Source organism: Ambystoma mexicanum, chromosome 2p (assembly GCF_040938575.1).
Source record: "Ambystoma mexicanum isolate Mex_15411 chromosome 2p, UKY_AmexF1_1, whole genome shotgun sequence".
Taxonomy (NCBI): Eukaryota; Metazoa; Chordata; class Amphibia; order Caudata; family Ambystomatidae; genus Ambystoma; species Ambystoma mexicanum.
The window spans coordinates 1,230,487,959-1,230,505,935 of record NC_090923.1 but is presented as its reverse complement, the minus strand read 5'-3'; the positions used below and the strand labels follow the sequence as shown (position 1 = coordinate 1,230,505,935).

At 44.1% G+C, this 17,977-nt stretch overlaps 1 long non-coding RNA gene across 2 annotated transcripts in view; it reads right to left on the bottom strand.

Moving 5' to 3' along the window:
• LOC138567374 (uncharacterized) overlaps window positions 1-17,977 on the bottom strand; it is an 80,636-nt gene that overhangs the window by 49,962 nt on the left and 12,697 nt on the right. The gene's annotated exons all lie outside the window — the stretch shown is intronic.

The following is a 17,977-nucleotide window of genomic DNA, read 5'->3' as shown; positions in this document are numbered from 1 at the left end:
ACCATACTCCAAATGAGCCCCATCTTGTAACACATTAAGGAGGCAGTTAAGAGTAGAGGTGCACTGAACTTCTGCTTCGAGTAAGTATTCGGATGAATAACAGCCACGCGGCACCAGACGATTTCTTTTTTTTGCTCTTTGGCTCCTGTTGAATACTTTAATTTTAATGGAATGGAGTGTAGCAACTCAGAGGTACATGTGCACCACAGTTTGGAAAAGGAAATTGAATTAAAAGTTGTCTAAAAGTATTCCTGATTAAATATGATGATGGTGCATATGTTTTCGTATTGGAGTGGTGAGGCTGAGTGAGAGGTGAGCATGGTTTGTTCATGTGGGAAATGACTATTGAGAAATTAATTCATAACAGGTAGGGAAAAAGCAGGAGTGAGGAAGTGTGTTATATGTCTGGCAGGGTGACATGCCTGCCCTTCCCCAATGCCCCCTCCCCACTGCCTAAGAAGCCTTTGGGGAACTTTGTGCTGAGAAAGTCTGCCCAAGTGGGCATGAGAGATAGGTGTGAGCCATGTGTGTGGAAAAGGTCAAAGAGCTACACTTTATTGGTGAAATCTTTAGGAGGGGAGAATGTTTGGAAATATGAAGACTTCCTAACATGTGGGCTGCCTTTTCTAGGTCAACAGGGATGGGGACAAATAAGTTGCAATTCTGGTAGCGCAAGATGCAGCCAACATTTGCTAGCCAATATTGGCCTCTCTGGAGAACTTGCTTATTGGAAAATCTCTCAAACAACATTATGGGCTACTCTGTTCCAAAAGGAAAAGCGTAAGAAAGGAAACAGAGGAACAAAGAGCACTGTATTTACTGTTGTTGTCGGGCGGAGGGTGGAAGAGTGAGTGAGAGACATAGAAAAAGCCAAAGAGCTTTGCATCCTCTAGTAGGTTGGGAAGGAAGTGGGGAAAAACACTTGGATTGAGTTTTGGTGGAATTGACTCCTTGCACGGTTTGGGTAGATTTAGTTATGTATCTCGGGTCGGGAGGATAGCTCAGGGGCAACGCGTTTGTCTTGGAAACTAGACAATTCATAGCAACATAGGTTTGAATCCTGGTCTTGCACTTAGAAACCATGCCCAGGTATTAAGTGCATTATGAAAGAACAATTATAATAAAATCAGGCTTTCCTAGGCCTGATTCTAATGCCCCAACACTATCAGCCTCCCTGCGGGAGTCCTCTCCTGTGAAAACAGAAACAAAATATCGAGGCTGAGTACCCCAAAAGGAAATACACCAAACACAGGTTTCAAAGGAATGTACAAAGTACTTTATTCTCTATCGAATGCAATTACAAAACAGTGCAAAGTCAGATAGCTATCAGCCCTCAGTACAACACAACGAACTCCAGCGTGGTTCAGTGTGTTCAGTGAGAGACTGTACATTAGAATGCACTTGTGGATTGGTTTACTTGCGCGAGTAATCCTTTTACACATAGGTCAACGTAGGACGAAGTCTCAGTTCATGACCTCAACAAGTAGCCTGCAGGCAGATTACACATTAGCGATGTACAGAGGTCAAGACTGCCATGTTGTATTTTGCAATGACATTGTCCACCATTTTAGCTCACAGGGTGACTTTTCCACATAAATCCTAAAATGGCGGCCTACATAGATTGAAAGTCAGGACCTTGTAACACAGATCTCGCAAATGACTTTCGAGCAGCTTGGCGTAGGCCAATATTAACATATTTATTACAATAGGAGGCACGATATACTTTTTATTCCGACAAACCCTCCTTTTGGCCTATCCAAAGTGCTAAAAACTATTTTGGGTCTCCTTATGAATAACTCCATACATCAGTATCCATGTACCCTGAATCGCTATCTGAAATATCTATTGCCATTAGGTCTTTTACTAATATATCTTTTAACACATATTCTTTGGAAGTTTTATCCGAGGCATACACCTCATGTCCTATCGAATTTATCGCTTGTGCACAACACCCCACTAGCATCGAACACATACCAGGCAGACACTGAATACAGCAACAAAGGAACAACAGAACTCCTAAAATAGTTAATAAAACCGAAAGTACCTTCCAACCCCAAGATCGCAAGAAGTCCCAGAACCAAGCGCTTAGATCCCAGTTTCCCTCGGGAACATGCACTTCGGAACCAAGGACGTGCAGATTTTGTACTGCCTTAAAGATAGTTGGGGAGGAATCTGGTACGAAAACACAGCAAGCAGATCCCATTAATTTACATACTCCACCACGCTCAGCTAGAATGACATCTAATGCCATTCGATTTTGGATTTTGGAGTGCCACTAATCTTAGTGCTTTCAGCTCTAATGTCATATTGTAGAGTATATCTGTGGTCCAGTTGATGGTTCTCTCCAGTACTCTTGCTAGTTTTCTAATATCTTCTGAATTCGCTATCTGCCCCCAAAATGGCACAACTGATTTTGCTATATCTCCCAATACTTGTGCCGGGGTATCACCATTCTCATCCCGTCGTGGACGAGCCTTCGAAACTTCTTTAGTACTCGTTATAAACACCCCACGTAACAGGATCCCTAAATAACAGGTTCCTTGCCAATCCCTGGGCAACCATGGAAACGCTATATTACCGCAAACAAAATATACAGGTTTGCCTACATACAAAGGTCTGTCTTCCCCAGTCAAATTTGCAATGTTGGCACAACCTTTAAAATCTCCCATTGACCGAGTGCCAATTCTCTGTATGCAGAAAGAAACTGAATCGGGGCTATGGTTAACAGTGTAAGGAGGAGGCATGGCATCCTTATTGCCTATCGGAGCCATTTTGAAGGAAATCAATGATTGAAAAGGACGAGACAGTCTATCAGAAGGCCTAATAGAAGCAACATTCGGTCTACTCCTATTCGAAAAAAGAGAGCATCCTAGGGGAGTCAAAACACGTTTCTCAAAACTATTCAAATTGGTGCCATCAAAGTTCCCCGAGATGCTATCATTCCATCGGTCAAAGAACAGTGCTCTAAGAGAAGCATAGCAAGCAGTTGTCAACGGTAAAGGATGAATATACCAACCTAGCCCCTTATCCCCCGTGTTGCGGTAAACGTGAACAGACCCAGCAATTGGATCTATTAAAAATGGCATGTGTAGCGTTCATTATAAGTAACAAAGTATTATTATGATACTTTTGTCTGTGCTAGGAATCTCTAGGGGACAAAGTATGCGAATGCACAAAAGGTGTATGAACAGTGGGTACATTTACAGTCGGTAGCGAAAACTCTAAAGGATAAGCTTCTTCTAAATACCAAAGGCCTACAACAGTGCCTATTATAAAACCAAATATTATTACAAAAACACAGCAGTACGTTTTCGGGGGCCCAGGCATTTTGTCCTTTGTCCCGGTTGGTCACCACCTTATTTACAAGTCCAATACGGGCGGTAGCAGGCATTGCAGTCTTCAGACGGAAACCCCAATGTTCGTTGCTGGCGACCCCCCCGGGCTCGCGATTTCTGTGTCCTTCCAAAACCCTACCCAACAGAATCCCCTTTCTCAAATTTGGGCAAAAGCAAGCCCTCGATGATTCTTTTCCTTCCTTGAATGCACAGTCGAACCGTGCCGTATGTCTATTTTCTTGGACGCAAGTGGTATCTGGTTTTTCCTGGTACTGATTGATCCGGAAGCAATGTGTCGTCACTTCCCGTTGGAAGCAACGTATCCGGGACAAACGAAGGGGCTGCGTTTGAAACAGCCGCTCCCGGGTGCAAAATCGGCGAAGAGTGTGGAAACAAAATGGCAGCTTCCCCAAGCCTCTCGGGCTTAGAGATATTCTCCGACACACTCTCGGTACTGTTTACTGCTTTGGGATCATTGGTTGCAGTATCAGCAAGGGGTTCTGCTTCTTCTGTAACGTGTGGCACAGGGTGAGGAAGTTTCTTGATGTGTGACGCGTGGATCCAATTCTTTCGGCCAGCTACCCGCACCGCTGTTTGGGTGACCAACAAGACCTGGAACGGCCCATGCCAGCGAGGCGCGAGGTGCGCTCAAATGACTTAGTGAGCACCCAGCTTCCGGGTCGTATGCCCTGGCCCGGGCCTTCGTACCGCACAGGTAAGGCCTCTCGTACCTGATGGTAAATCAAATACAAGTTTTTAGTCAATTGGCTACAATAATCTGAAAGTAATACATTTTCAATATCTCTTAACTTTGAACATTTTGGCAAATTCCAGATATTGGCAGGTCTCCCCATTACCACCTCAAATGGAGAGAGCCCAGACTTAGTTTGAGGGGTTGTACGCATCGCTAATAACACAATCGGTAAGGCGTCCGGCCATTTTAGTTTGGTGCCGGCATACGACTTAGCGAGTTTGTTCTTGATGATACCGTTGTCTCTTTCTACTAGTCCGGCGCTCTGAGGATGTCTGGCCGAATGGAACCGTTTGTCAATTTGTAACGCTGTACATATCTGTCCGATTACAGCGGCGACAAAGTGTGGACCATTGTCCGACCAGATAACTCTCGGCAAACCGAACCGGGGAAAGTATTCTTTTAACATAGTTTTCGCAGTGGTCATAGCTGTGGCATCTTTAACAGGAAAAGCCTCGACCCACTTACTAAAAGCACAAATGACTACCAATACATATTTTAAATTATTGCATCGTTCCATTTAAATGAAATCAAAGTGAATTACTACAAATGGGACAGAGGGTGGCCCGAAACTTCCCCTCGGGGTTGCTGTCCCCTTTCCCATATTATGTTGTAGGCAAATCATACAATTCTGGACATAGTTCTGAGCAATTTTTGAAATTTTGTTTTTACCCACACTCTAACATTTTCATCATCTGTTGAGCACATACATGCGTAGGACCGTGTGCCATTACAACCATCATTAGCACATACGCATAGGGGACTAACCATTTCCCATCCACCGTGTCCACCCAGCACACATCGTCATCAAGTTCTCCCAAGCCCTCAGCCCACCTCTTGGCTTCTTCTACTGTGGCATCGGCTTGGATATCCCGTACAGACCCCACTCCCTCATCCATCACATCAGCATTTTCAGTCTCCCTAGAAACATATATCTCCGTACAGAGTTCAGTGGCAGTTTGTTTGGCTGTTTGATCAGCGAAAGCATTCCCTTTTCCAATGTTATCTACAATCTTGCGATGTGCTGCACATTTCACAACTGCTAACTGGGTAGGGAGCGCAAGTGCTGAGGGAAGTTGCACTATTAGGGTGCCATGTTGGATCTTGGTGCCATGCGAGGTTAGGAATCCTCTTTCCGACAAAAGTCTCCCAAAGTTATGAACCACCCCAAAGGCATACTGACTATCAGTATATATATTCACTGCAAGCCCTTCGGAAAGTTCACAAACTCGGGTTAAGGCTATAATCTCTGCTGCCTGCGCAGAATTATGTGTAATTCTCTTAGTTTCCACAACCGTGCATAAGGTAGTGATTGCATAAGTGGCTGTGGATGTACCATCCGGAAGTTTAAAGCAGGAGCGGTCACAAAACAGCTCTCCTTGCGGATTATCCAAAGGGGTATCTTTCAAATCAATCCTGCCCTTTGTTTCTTGCTCGGTCGTGTACAAACAATCATGTGAATCATCGCTGCAAGTAATATCTTGCGGGAAAGGTAGGAGTTCAGACGGATTAAGAACACAACACCTCCTAATTTGAATGTGAGGGGCAAACGAGATCAATTTGTATCTCGTCAACCGTGCGGAAGTGAGGTGTTGCGTTTGAGTTCGGTTCAATAGAACATCTACAGAGTGAGGCACCATCAGGGTCAAATCATGGCCTAGGACCATTCCCTCACTCTGTTTTACAGACGCAGCAGCAGCAGCGACAGCGCGCAAACATCTTGGCAAAGCGCATGCTACAGGATCAAGGGCAGAGGAATAGTAACCGCACAGCCTATTCTTCCCTCCATGCTCCAGCGTTAATACAGCCAAAGCACATCCATCACGTTCATGCACAAACAATACAAAGGCCTTTTCATAGTTTGGTGTGCCCAAAACTGGTGCAGAGCATAATGCAGTCTTAAGCAAGTCAAACGATTGCTGGTGTTCCGAAGTCCATGGCAACGACGAGGAAATGCCCTTCTTAGTCAAGGCCAACATCGGTTTTATCACTAGTGAAAAATTTGAGATCCACACCCTACAGTATAGCCATACCTATCAAGGCCCTAACTTCCTCCTGCGTATTTGGGACAGACATATCAGAAATGTGTTTTATTCTTTCAGGTGTCAATCTTCTTCCCTCCTTTGTCAGGAGATAGCCTAAATAGGCGACCTCCTGGCAACAATATTGAAATTTCTTAAGCGAAGCTTTGTGACCATGCTTAGCTAGATGAATTAATAACACGGTGCTCTCCTTACAGGCCCTCTCAGAGTCTGCAGCCAGAAGCAAATTGTCAACGTACTGAAGCAAAGTACAAGTAGAGGGCAATTCAAGGGTATCAAGTTGCTCTTTCAAAGACCTGCTATAAATAATAGGACTCTCTGTGTACCCTTGAGGTGCACGAGTAAATGTTAACGAGCATCCCCCTAAGGTGAAGGCGAACAAATATCTACTATCCTTGTGTATAGGAATAGTAAAGAACGCATTCTTTAGGTCCACAACACTAAAGTAAGTAGCTGTAGCTGGAATCATGGTTAAGATCATTGTCACATCAGGCACAATTGGAAACTGCGGTGCCACAACTTTATTAATGGCACGTAAATCAATTATAAAACAGAATGGAATTACATTATCACCTTTCTTGTACACGGGTAAAATCGGACTATTACACAAACTTCCTGAGATTTCTTCAATCACACCACGGTGCACAAAATCGGAAACAATACATTTCAAAGCTCGCTCGCCCTCAACCGAAATCTTATACTGGGGAATGCGTGGCAGCTCAATTCCATGTTTCAAAACTATCTTAACAGGCTCAATCTGCAAAACACCGACATCATTGTCGTCAACAGCCCATAAGCTCTCTGGTACATCAATGAATTCTGGAGGCAAAGGTCTAGTCAGAAATTGCGAGGTGGAAGATTGCTGCGGTGTAATTGTCAAGCGTACTCCATCAGAAGAACAATAAATCACTGCATTTAATTCTTTTAACAAGTTCAATACCAGCAAGTTTTCCCCGCAATCCGAGGTCAATAGGAAAGGACACTGGTCCGTAAAAGGACCCAAAGAAATAGGTACTGGCATAGAGACCGGACAAATAACTGGAGTACCAGAAAACCCTACAGAAACATTGGTTTGCCCCGACAGTGGAACGTTTGGAACCCGTGAATGATCAATGGAACACTTCTGCACTCCAGTGTCTATCAAAAATGATGTTTCCCATTTCCCACTATCATTTCAACGTAGGGACCTTTCTGATTGATGGGAATAGGTGTAGGTTCCAAACCCTGCTTCGGGCAATCCTAACGAAACAGAATATTGTCAAAAGGAAGCTCTTCAGACAAATATGCAGCGGAAGGATGATCGAATATGTTCCTAGTATCCACACTCGGAGTCTGATTGTCCTGCGAAAAAGGTTGTTGAGGGTTCTGTGTGAACTGACCTACCAGGGCCCCCTACGCCCGGGCGACCTCTAGATCGCCTACCCATGTTATTATTTGACCTCTGTTGAAGGACGCGGCATTGTGCTCGCCAATTACACTCTCGTCGACAATAAGCACATTGATTAATCTTCACAGGACCCAAGGGCACATTCCCCTGTGGGACATACTGACCTCTAACCTGAGAGTTACCCCCTCTGTGGCCTCTAACAATTTGCTGCAATAGCACCTTTGTTTTTAAATCACCTTTCCGTTTTTCAATCCTATCTTTTTCATTGTTGACACGATTTTCATAATACTGAGCCATATGCAGTACTTCTGATTGCAATTTCGCCTGCCAAGCGCTCTCAGAGGACATAATCTGTGACTGGATGTCAGGCCGCAATCCACATACAAATTTGTCCACAAATAACCTTTTCCCAGACTCTGTGCCTAAGTCTTGTCCACTGAAATCCGAAAATACCTGTTCAAACCGATTAAAGAACTCGGTAGCACGCTCAGACTTTCCTTGGACACAGGCCGTAAGCTTGTCCCATATAATTCTTTTTTTGGGAATTATCGTTTTTAATTTAGCAATGATTCTATCAGGCAAGGTTAATATCACCTGCTGTGGTCTTTCACCAGCTGGCCTTTCCCCATCGAATCTAGTTAAATTCGCCCATGTATCTCCCAAACCGGGTACATCGTCAATAGTTCTAACTTGTTTCCATAAATCTACGGGCAGGAGTACTGGAAACAACAAATCAATGTCACCCAAGGTGAACACTGAGGATTGCAAAACGGATTCCATCTCTTTATAGAACCCCGTTGGATTTTTCCTAATATCAGGAATAGACTGTCTAATGGTGTTCACTTCCTGTCGTGAAAACGGGACGTTAACAAACTGATACATAATGTGCGGGAATGTCCACAGCGACTATACCTCGTACAGCATCGGCCGCAACCTCAACCTTTGGGACAAATGTCAGAGGAACCTCTCTCATAGGCAACTGAGATGTATGCAACTCCGAACGCTTACTAAGCAACAGAGCCAAATTGAGCGCTAAGGCAGTCAAAGAAGTGTCAAACGAAAAAGCTCTCTTATAAATATTCAATAACTCTGTGGGACAACTAATCTTCCTCTTTACACATTCATCTTGCAGGTACTCTATCATTACCTGTATCACTTTTCTCTGCATTTCCAATGTATATTGACTATATGTGAGTATCTACATCAGCCAATCCCATCGCCGGCAGGCGAACGCCGGCGGCCCTCCCACTAAGGCCTCCCAACAAGGCCTCCCAACAAGGCCTCCCAACAAGGCCTCCCAACAAGGCCTCCCAACAAGGCCTCCCAACAAGGCCTCCCAACAAGGCTTCCCAACAAGGCTTCCCAACAAGGCTTCCCAACAAGGCTTCCCAACAAGGCTTCCCAACAAGGCTTCCCAACAAGGCTTCCCAACAAGGCTTCCCAACAAGGCTTCCCAACAAGGCTTCCCAACAAGGCTTCCCAACAAGGCTTCCCAACAAGGCTTCCCAACAAGGCTTCCCAACAAGGCTTCCCAACAAGGCTTCCTGTCCTGAGCCTGTTCATAGGCACCCGGACATCTGGAGGAGCAGGATCCCCATGCCACTGCTGGACCAGTGCCCCCTCCTCATCAGGTGAGGCCAGGGACACACTCCCTCATCTCTCAGGCCACTTTATCTGCCCACCACGCTGCCTGACACAAGCAGATGCGAAATCTGCGCAGCGACCGGCGTCGCGAATCAGGAAGCAGTAATTCTACATTTTACTGAAACATACACTCAACGCTGAGTGATTTGAGTCTAAACCCCCAGCCTCCATTAGCCACCATGAGGATGTCGCCATTCCAAGATGGCCGATAGAACTGTTTGAAACCCAGCCTTTGCCTCCTTCTCGCTGTGTCCGCCGTGATTGGTGCCCAGCATTTACATCAGCCAATCCTATCGCCGGCAGGCGAACGCCGGCGGCCCTCCCACTAAGGCCTCCCAAGAAGGCTTTCTTTCCTGAGCCTGTCCTGCCTTCCCAGCTGTCAGCCAGGACCCCTGTCCATTTGCCCTGGCCAACCCCCAGCCCAAACTACGGCAAATGCAAGACATTCTACAAAAACTCTGATCTTGACCTTCCATCTCATGCTGCATCTGCACAGCCCTCATTTACTCCTGGAACTGATCCCGGCTCTTGTTATCTAGCTGTAAGTAGCCGAACTACTGTTTGGCCACATTGCTTCATGTAAAACGTACCTAATAATGCATGAGAATCACTGTATTGCCGACCCTAGCCGCCATGACACCCTAACTCTGCATTCCTGATACCATTGCACCCGCGATATCGAGACCGAGCCGAGACACCCTAGTATGCCATGCTCATGTCTGTATGTGCTCTATCCATGCATCTCACACTGCGTGCTGCAATGTCCCTGCAAAGTCGGTAATGCAATGTCGGTACTCATATGTGCATGCATCGCCGCTCTGCTTAAACGCTCTTAGAGCACTCTTGCACTTGTACCTAGCCCCTCATTGTAGTAACTCCTGAGCCACCTGTGCTGCCCAAATATTATTAACGTTACTGCTGGCACTGTTTATTAGGCCCGGCTGCAGAGCATGCCTAGCCTCACACTGGGGCAACCTTATTTACTGTATATGCTCCTGAGTATTGTGTGCTGCCCAAATGTTCACTTTTGTTATTGCTGGCTTTGTGTACTAGGCCTGCCTGCATAGCATATCTAGCCACCACTGCGGTTCCCACAATTGCTGTGCATGCTCCTGATTCCACCATACTACTCAAATAATTATCAACATCCTTGATAGTACCACATATTTGGCCTAGCCCTCCCACAGCGTTCCATGAGCATCCTTTCGACCAATTCCTGCCAACTTGACCGATTTGGTACAAGTCAGATAATCCTCTGGAAGCCTATCTCCCACCCTGTACTCAGCAAGTATATATACCAACATCCTAACTTATAGCGAGATGCACGCCACCCCACTACTAGCGCTATTTCTACTCTATATACAAACCTACCTCACAGTCATGATATTCCCATTCTGTATTGTGGAGAACAGCCTACCCTGCTTTGGCAATCAATTTGTTACCTTCAAAAACGGCCTAGCCAAAATTGCCTGTCCCCGGCATCATCGATCACATGCCCCACCCCATTCCTTCCTACCACACCACCTTTTCCTAATGCAACCTCCACACATTCTAGCGCACCTGACAGCACATACTCGGACCCTCCTCAGCGCATGCCACCCACTACAGAGTCCACTCAAATGCAACCGAATACTGGTAATCACCCGTCCCTCCCCATTCTGGGGGAGACCAGATGTTACCGTCTAAGGTCTCGTACTCAAAGGCAAGATTACAGAATTTCTGCCAGTACTACCGTACATAAGTCTACCACACCTCCTAGAGCAACCAACCACCTCCTTATGTCTACAACACATCTTAACAAACCCACCTCAATCCGCAACCCAATATATCAACCACCTCCAATCAAAATCCTAACCCTAATCTCAAAGGTGAACTTATAAATGCCCGTTCCCTAGGAGCCCACGCCACTGAAATTCATGATCTTATATTAGACTCCAAACTAGACCTCCTAGTCATCACGGAATCCTGGTTGCACCAAGCCTCTGGCCCTCTGCTCTCACTTGCAATCCCACCTGACTACACCATAATCAGAGCAGATAGGACCCACTCTCAGGGAGGGGAGGTTGCTATTATTGCTAAAACCAATCACCACTTAAGAGCATGCTCTATAGACAGTCCTGATGGCTATGAACTACTTCACACCAAAGTGGCCATTAATGCCAAAACCACTTTTAACATCATAGTCATGTACAGAGCACCACATTCAAAAAGTCAGCCTGAACTAGATATCCCACTCGTACTCACCCCATTAATCAAACCAAACACCAAATGCATCATCCTTGGAGATATTAACCTAGGCTTCAATGATAGTAGTGATACCAAAGCTGAAGCCCTCAACAATGCTCTTAAGGATATGAGTTTTAAACAACTAGTCAATGCCCCCACCCATATTAAGGGTAGAACCCTAGACTGGATCCTCACGCATAACTCCATCATCGACATCGACTCCGTCTCCCCACACAACTGGACTGACCACCTCCTCATCAAGTTTACCATGATCCTTGACGAGCCCCCCCACACTGAACAAAAATCTATCCTCATCCACAAAGTCAGAAATCTCCGGAAACTCACACCCGATAACATCATTCCTCTGCTCAGCAAAACCCTAGATAGTGTGGCATGGTCCGGTGATGACCCTTGCCACCTAGCAGACATTTACAAAAATTGCCTCACATCTACAATCGACAATATAGCACCACTAACCACTAAAACAAAACGCACGGACAAACAATCCTGCTTTTGGTTTAATGAGGACGTGGTTACCCTTAGAAGGAAACGTGCACTAGAACATGCCTATAGGAAAACCCCTACGCCTGAATCAAAAAGTGCCTTTCTCCTATCAAATAATAAATATAAATCAGCCATAATAACAACCAAAGCAAATGCCTATAACACAAGGATCAGTAACGCTGCATCCGACTCAAAAGAACATTTCTCCATTCTAAGAGAATTGGAAAATCCTATCCCTATCCCAAACACCACCAAACCAAGCAAAGAATGGTGCACCACCATACGAAATGCATTAGCCTCCAGAATTAAACTGCTACAATCCAAAATCGCCACTAAAAAATAAGTACTAGCATGTAAACCCTCTAATGACAAACATACTCTTAACACTGCTGGCACGACTAGCCCTCCCTTTGCCTTCACCCCAGTCTCTCAAGAATCAGTTTATAATACAATCTCCAAACTCAAAGCATCCAATTGCAAAGGAGATTCAGTCCCAGCACAAATAGTCAAATACTGAGCCCACACCCTCACGCCCATCATTACTAATTTCGTAAACTCCTCCTTCAAAGCCAATCTGGTCCCAGCCAGTATTAAAGAAGCTTGGGTCACCCCATTACTAAAAAAAAATCTACTCTAGACCCGACTGTTCCCACCAATTACCGACCCATAACGACAGTTCCGTTCTTACTTAAAATCATTGACAAGATAGCGTATAACCAAGTCCAATCCCACTTAGAAAACCACCAACTCCTCAGCGCAAGACAATCCGGATTTAGGCCAAACCATAGTACCGAAACAGCTGTGTTGGATCTCAAAATCCAAATGGACACCATCAGAGACTCAGGTAAACTATGTATCCTCCTTTTATTAGACCTTTCAGCAGCGTTCGACCTCGTGGACCACGACAAACTCTGCAACACCCTAGCCAAAGATTTTAATTCTCCATGGATGCCACATTGTGGATTAAATCCTTTCTAGCAGACCGCACATCCAGAGTCAATATAGGTAAGGAAGCTGCTGACCCCATCCCCTTCCCCATAGGAGTACCCCAAGGCTCCTGCCTCTCTCCTACATTGTACAACGCATATACGAAGCTACTCTTCGCAGCATTAGACGATATGGGTGGCATCTACACAAATTTTGCGGATGACACCCAGATCCTCATCCCACTCTCAGAAAACTATGCCCAAGACACTACTCATCAACATCTACGCGATAATTCAAAACTGGATGGCTCTAAATAGCCTTTGTCTAAACGATGAGAAGTCCGAGATCCTCATAGTGGGATCTCAGTCAAAAATCAGTGCCCTTCACGCTGACTATTTATCGATTAACATCGATGGTACCATGATACCTGTCTCGAAACAAGTAAAAACCCTAGGAGTTTACTTGGACGCTAACCTAACAATGAATAAACACATTAGTAGCCTCTCATCAACCACCTCCTACACAGCCAAGCTTATCTCATTAAGTAGACAATTTCTCACCCCCACCAATTGCGTCGCCCTGGCCAGAGCACTAATATTGTCACTACTTGACTACTGTAATGTATTACTATTAGGCACCTCCAAATCTAATCTAAAGAAACTACAACTTCTACAAAATAAAGCCCTAAGAGCAGCCCTTGGCATAAGGAAATCCGACCACATTTCTAAGACTAGAAGAGAGCATCACTGGCTACCAATTGCTGAAAGAATCATCTTCAAAACCATGTGCATTTCCTACAAATGCCAACAAGGTTCAGCCCCCATATACCTGAATAAAATACGACACAAAAAAACTACTTTAAGAATACTCAGATCACACAACCAGCAACTACTGGAAACACCTCGGTTCAAGAATTCTAAAGCAGGCGGCAGTAGTTTCAAACACCTAGCCCCTAAACACTGGAACTCCCTTCCCAATAGCATCAAAGAAGTGAGCTCCCTTTCTGGCTTCAAAACATCACTCAAAACATGGCTTTTCAAATAACTTCAAGTCCAACAACTCTGTAATTGTAAATATAACTGGAACCTTCTCTCTTGCATAATCCTTGCTAAATATGCCTTTTGTGCGCACCATAGTATTAATGTTAAGAATGCCCAGAATATATGTGTAACCATGTGTTTATTATCTATTCAAATGTTTAAGAATGATCTATGTAATCTCGCAGTGATACCCGAGGGTCTGGGAGTGTAACAAATGTAATAAATAAATAAATAAATAAAATAAAAATATACCGCAACTGGAGTTATCGATATGTCTGAAATCCATCTAAATCGCATCTTTCTTACAAATTCGCATTTCCTCCGATATCGGTTTACGACACGGAAGGTACCGTTTCTGTACATACATACTTTCCTCTTCATCATCCTCATTTCGTATCCTTTCTATATTCAAATAGCCTTTCGACATGCTCATTTACCTTCTCCAGAGTATCTCTGGAAAGTGCTAAAGTATTTAGATCCCTTAACCCTTGCGGAACATCCATATTATTTAATCTTCCCCACATTATACATAACTGAATCCCCAAACCTTCAATAAAAACATTTTTCTCAGGAAAATTATCCTTATTAGAAAGTGTGGAAAAAACACTAGCCTGATCATCCTTCTCCATACAATGTTTAGCCCATGCAATTAACTCACTTCTCCGGTGGTACAGTACTGCGAGTGACAACCTTCGAGCCTGCACCATGATCGATTACAAGCGGCCCAAGACCACTTGGAAGAGAGGGGATAGGCGAATTCGATGGAGGAGCTATAACTGGTGCGACAGGAAGAGGCAGAGGAGCAGGTGGAGGAACAACAGTCAAAGGAATAGGAACAACAGGTTGAGCAGGAAGAGTAGGAATAACAGCAGGAAAAGGTACCGCAGCAGGAAGAGGAACATACGGAGGTGGCGCCGAGGCACCAGGCCTTCGTTCATTTAATATTTTCTCAAAAACCTCACCAGAATCATGGAGATCTTTGGAAGGATAGATTTTCTGAATACCAAGTGAAAAAGCCCTTTCCATATTTTTTAGCCGACTCAGCCTGTTTATCCTGATAATATAATAATGCTTTTTCGGCAACCGTCTTATGACGGCGCGCATGTTTTTCTCTACTCTTAAGCGGTTATAACGCTTCTTTTTTCCAATTCTGAAAAAAATCAAATGCTGCAGGTCTAGCCTTTTTCTTTAACAATACTGACTCCAAATATTCAATGCGAGGGATCTCAAAACTACCATTGATTGGCCACTGAAGTTCGGAGGTATGTCTGGTTTGTCTGTGCTAAATATCATTAAATACTATACTTCCAATGCCATGCTTACAGTACATAGTACATGCCGGCGACCCCTCCTGTGGTGCTGGACGGCTAAATTCCAAAGATTGTCTATCACTGCGGAATAATGCCCTAAAGCAGGTAGACAATTTCCCAGGCATATCTCAAATTCTTGGTGTTACCTGGTCAATAATTGTGTCTGCAAATACAATGCACATAAATTGAAATTGCCAGGGTTAAATTAAGAATCGGGTCACGACTCACCTGGCCAAACCTAAGGAGGACCGATCGGTACTTCTAAGAATCTTATCTAACTAATTTTACCTTGTGTATGGTGATTTCGGCAAATCTGCCCGCCTCGATAAGTGGACCCTCGTCAAGATGCCGTCTCAGACCACAGGCTAGTCGTCCAGGGATCGGATCGTGCAGCGCTGCTGAGGTGTCGCGTCTCATCCAGGGGCCCCTTACTTTTGTACACCGTCCGATCCCGGTCCGATAGCAAGTGTCAACCTTCAACAATCCGGCATCAATCTTGAGGGTCCCTATTCAGGCGCCAACTGTGAAAACAGAAACAAAATATCGAAGCTAAGTACCCCAAAAGGAAATACACCAAACACAGGTTTCAAAGGAATATACAAAGTACTTTATTCTCTATCAAATACAATTACAAAACAGTGCAAAGTCAGATAGCTATCATCCCTCAGTACAACACAACAAACTCCAGCGTGGTTCAGTGTGAGACTGTACATTAGAATGCACTAGCTTTTTATACATTTTGTGAGCGCTATGGCCAACCCCTCTTCGGGTTAATATTCTACTTTATACATCACCAATTCTAGGGTTTGTTGCCGAGTCTCAAATAACCGCATCTAACTGGTTTGTTCTTTATTACATGTAACAATAAGCGTATGCATTAACTGTGTATTCTAAGTTTCGTATTGCAGGTCTTCTTAAACATTAATACAATATAGTAAAACAGGTGTTCTTTGTCCAATGTGTAAATACATTATCATAATACATACTCGTGGATTGGTTTACTTGCGCGAGTAATCCTTTTACACATAGGTCAACGTAGGACAAGTTCTCAGTTCATGACCTCAACAAGTAGCCTGCAGGCAGATTACACATTAGTGATGTACAGAGGTCAAGACGGCCATGTTGTATTTTGCAATGACATCGTCCACCATTTTAGCTCACAGGGTGACTTTTCCACATAAATCCTAAAATGGCGGTTTGACCTAAAATGGTGGCCTACATAGATTAAAGGTCAGGACCTTGTAACACAGATCTTGCAAATGACTTTCGAGCAGCTTGGCGTAGGCCAATATTAATATATTTATTACAATAGGAGGCACGATATACTTTTTATTCCGACACTCCCATGTATGTTGTGTAGGGAGGGAGACATGCGATGAACTCCACTCATCTCGAAATACGCTCGACTTAAACCATGCATGAGTGAACCTAAACCATTTGTACATTTCTGTTAGAGAGCTCGCAAGATTTCAACATGTGTGATTTGCAAAGAATTGCAGTATCCATTTTATTCATTGCAACTGAGCACTTGGCAATCATGAAGCATGCCCATTTGTGTAGCACCAGTGCAGCATATCAGTATCCTTCCCTATATGTGATAAATGCTTTTTTTGTTAATCTGTTTTTTTTTTCTTCTGTAGTGTGTGCATTAATAAGAATGAGATGTTGATTAAAATAAAGAAACAAATTAAAGACCGGAACACATTTAAAATTCTGTATTTAAAAAAAAAAAAGTTATTTTTCAAGTTTCAAGCATGATTCATTAAACAATGAAACAACTATCTGGCTTCCTATTCAGCGGAATGTTTATCAAACTATCTGGTACACGGCCGAATACTTTATCATATTCGGTACACGCCTAGTTACAAGCATATAAAACAGCAACTGAAGTGGCTTAACTTTTTTTTTACCATTATATGCTCCTCTTCTTGATAGGGGAAAAAGTCAAAAGTGCAGAAATTGATATATTCCCAGAGATAATTTATAATTGTTCCTTTATAATGCGCTTAATACCAGAGATTGGTTTCTAAGCGCAGGATCGGGCTGCGTTGTCTTGCTTCCAAGACAAAGGCGTTGCCCCTGAGCTATCCCCCCTCAGCAAATCATTAATCACCCGATGTGATTGATGCAGTGGTTGGAGACTATGACCAACAAGAAAGGTTAATGCAATGACAGCATTGAGAGTGCTTACTGCGTCACAAGCGTGGCCCATAGCCTAGGAGCACTTCAGACCAAGTCACGATTTGCAATGTGCGCAGAAATGACTCAGGCCGCTGTTGGCTCTGAAGAAGTGGTAATCACTGGGCACTTTTTAATGGTGAGGTTAGGGCAATGAAGGTCCAGTGGTGGTACCGAACAAATAGTTGGATGACCAAAGTTACAGTTGCTATAGGCTGTTATTACGATAACGGCTAGTGCAGAAGGGCAGTCTGCTACTTACCCTGTAGGGGAGCAAGTTTAAAACTGTATTTTGTTCAGTTGGGCTTGTTGTATGTGATCGCCAAATGGAGAGCAGACTTCACTTTAGCAGACCCATTTCTATTTCCAAGTAATTAAATATAAAAGGGAAAGTAATAGGCAGATGTCACAGCTGAGTGATCAACATATAACCTGAAGCCAGAGTATCAGTACAATTACCTTATTGGGCCTTATTGGGCACAAACAGAAAACCAGATGATATGGGTTGATAGGAATCACAGGGTGGGGTTCCAAGAATGTGTGCAAGCGAATCAACTTGTCTAATGACTGTGGGCCCCCCCACCTTTCAACTTTCCCCTTTAAAGGAACCATCCCTTTGGAAGCCAAACCGTC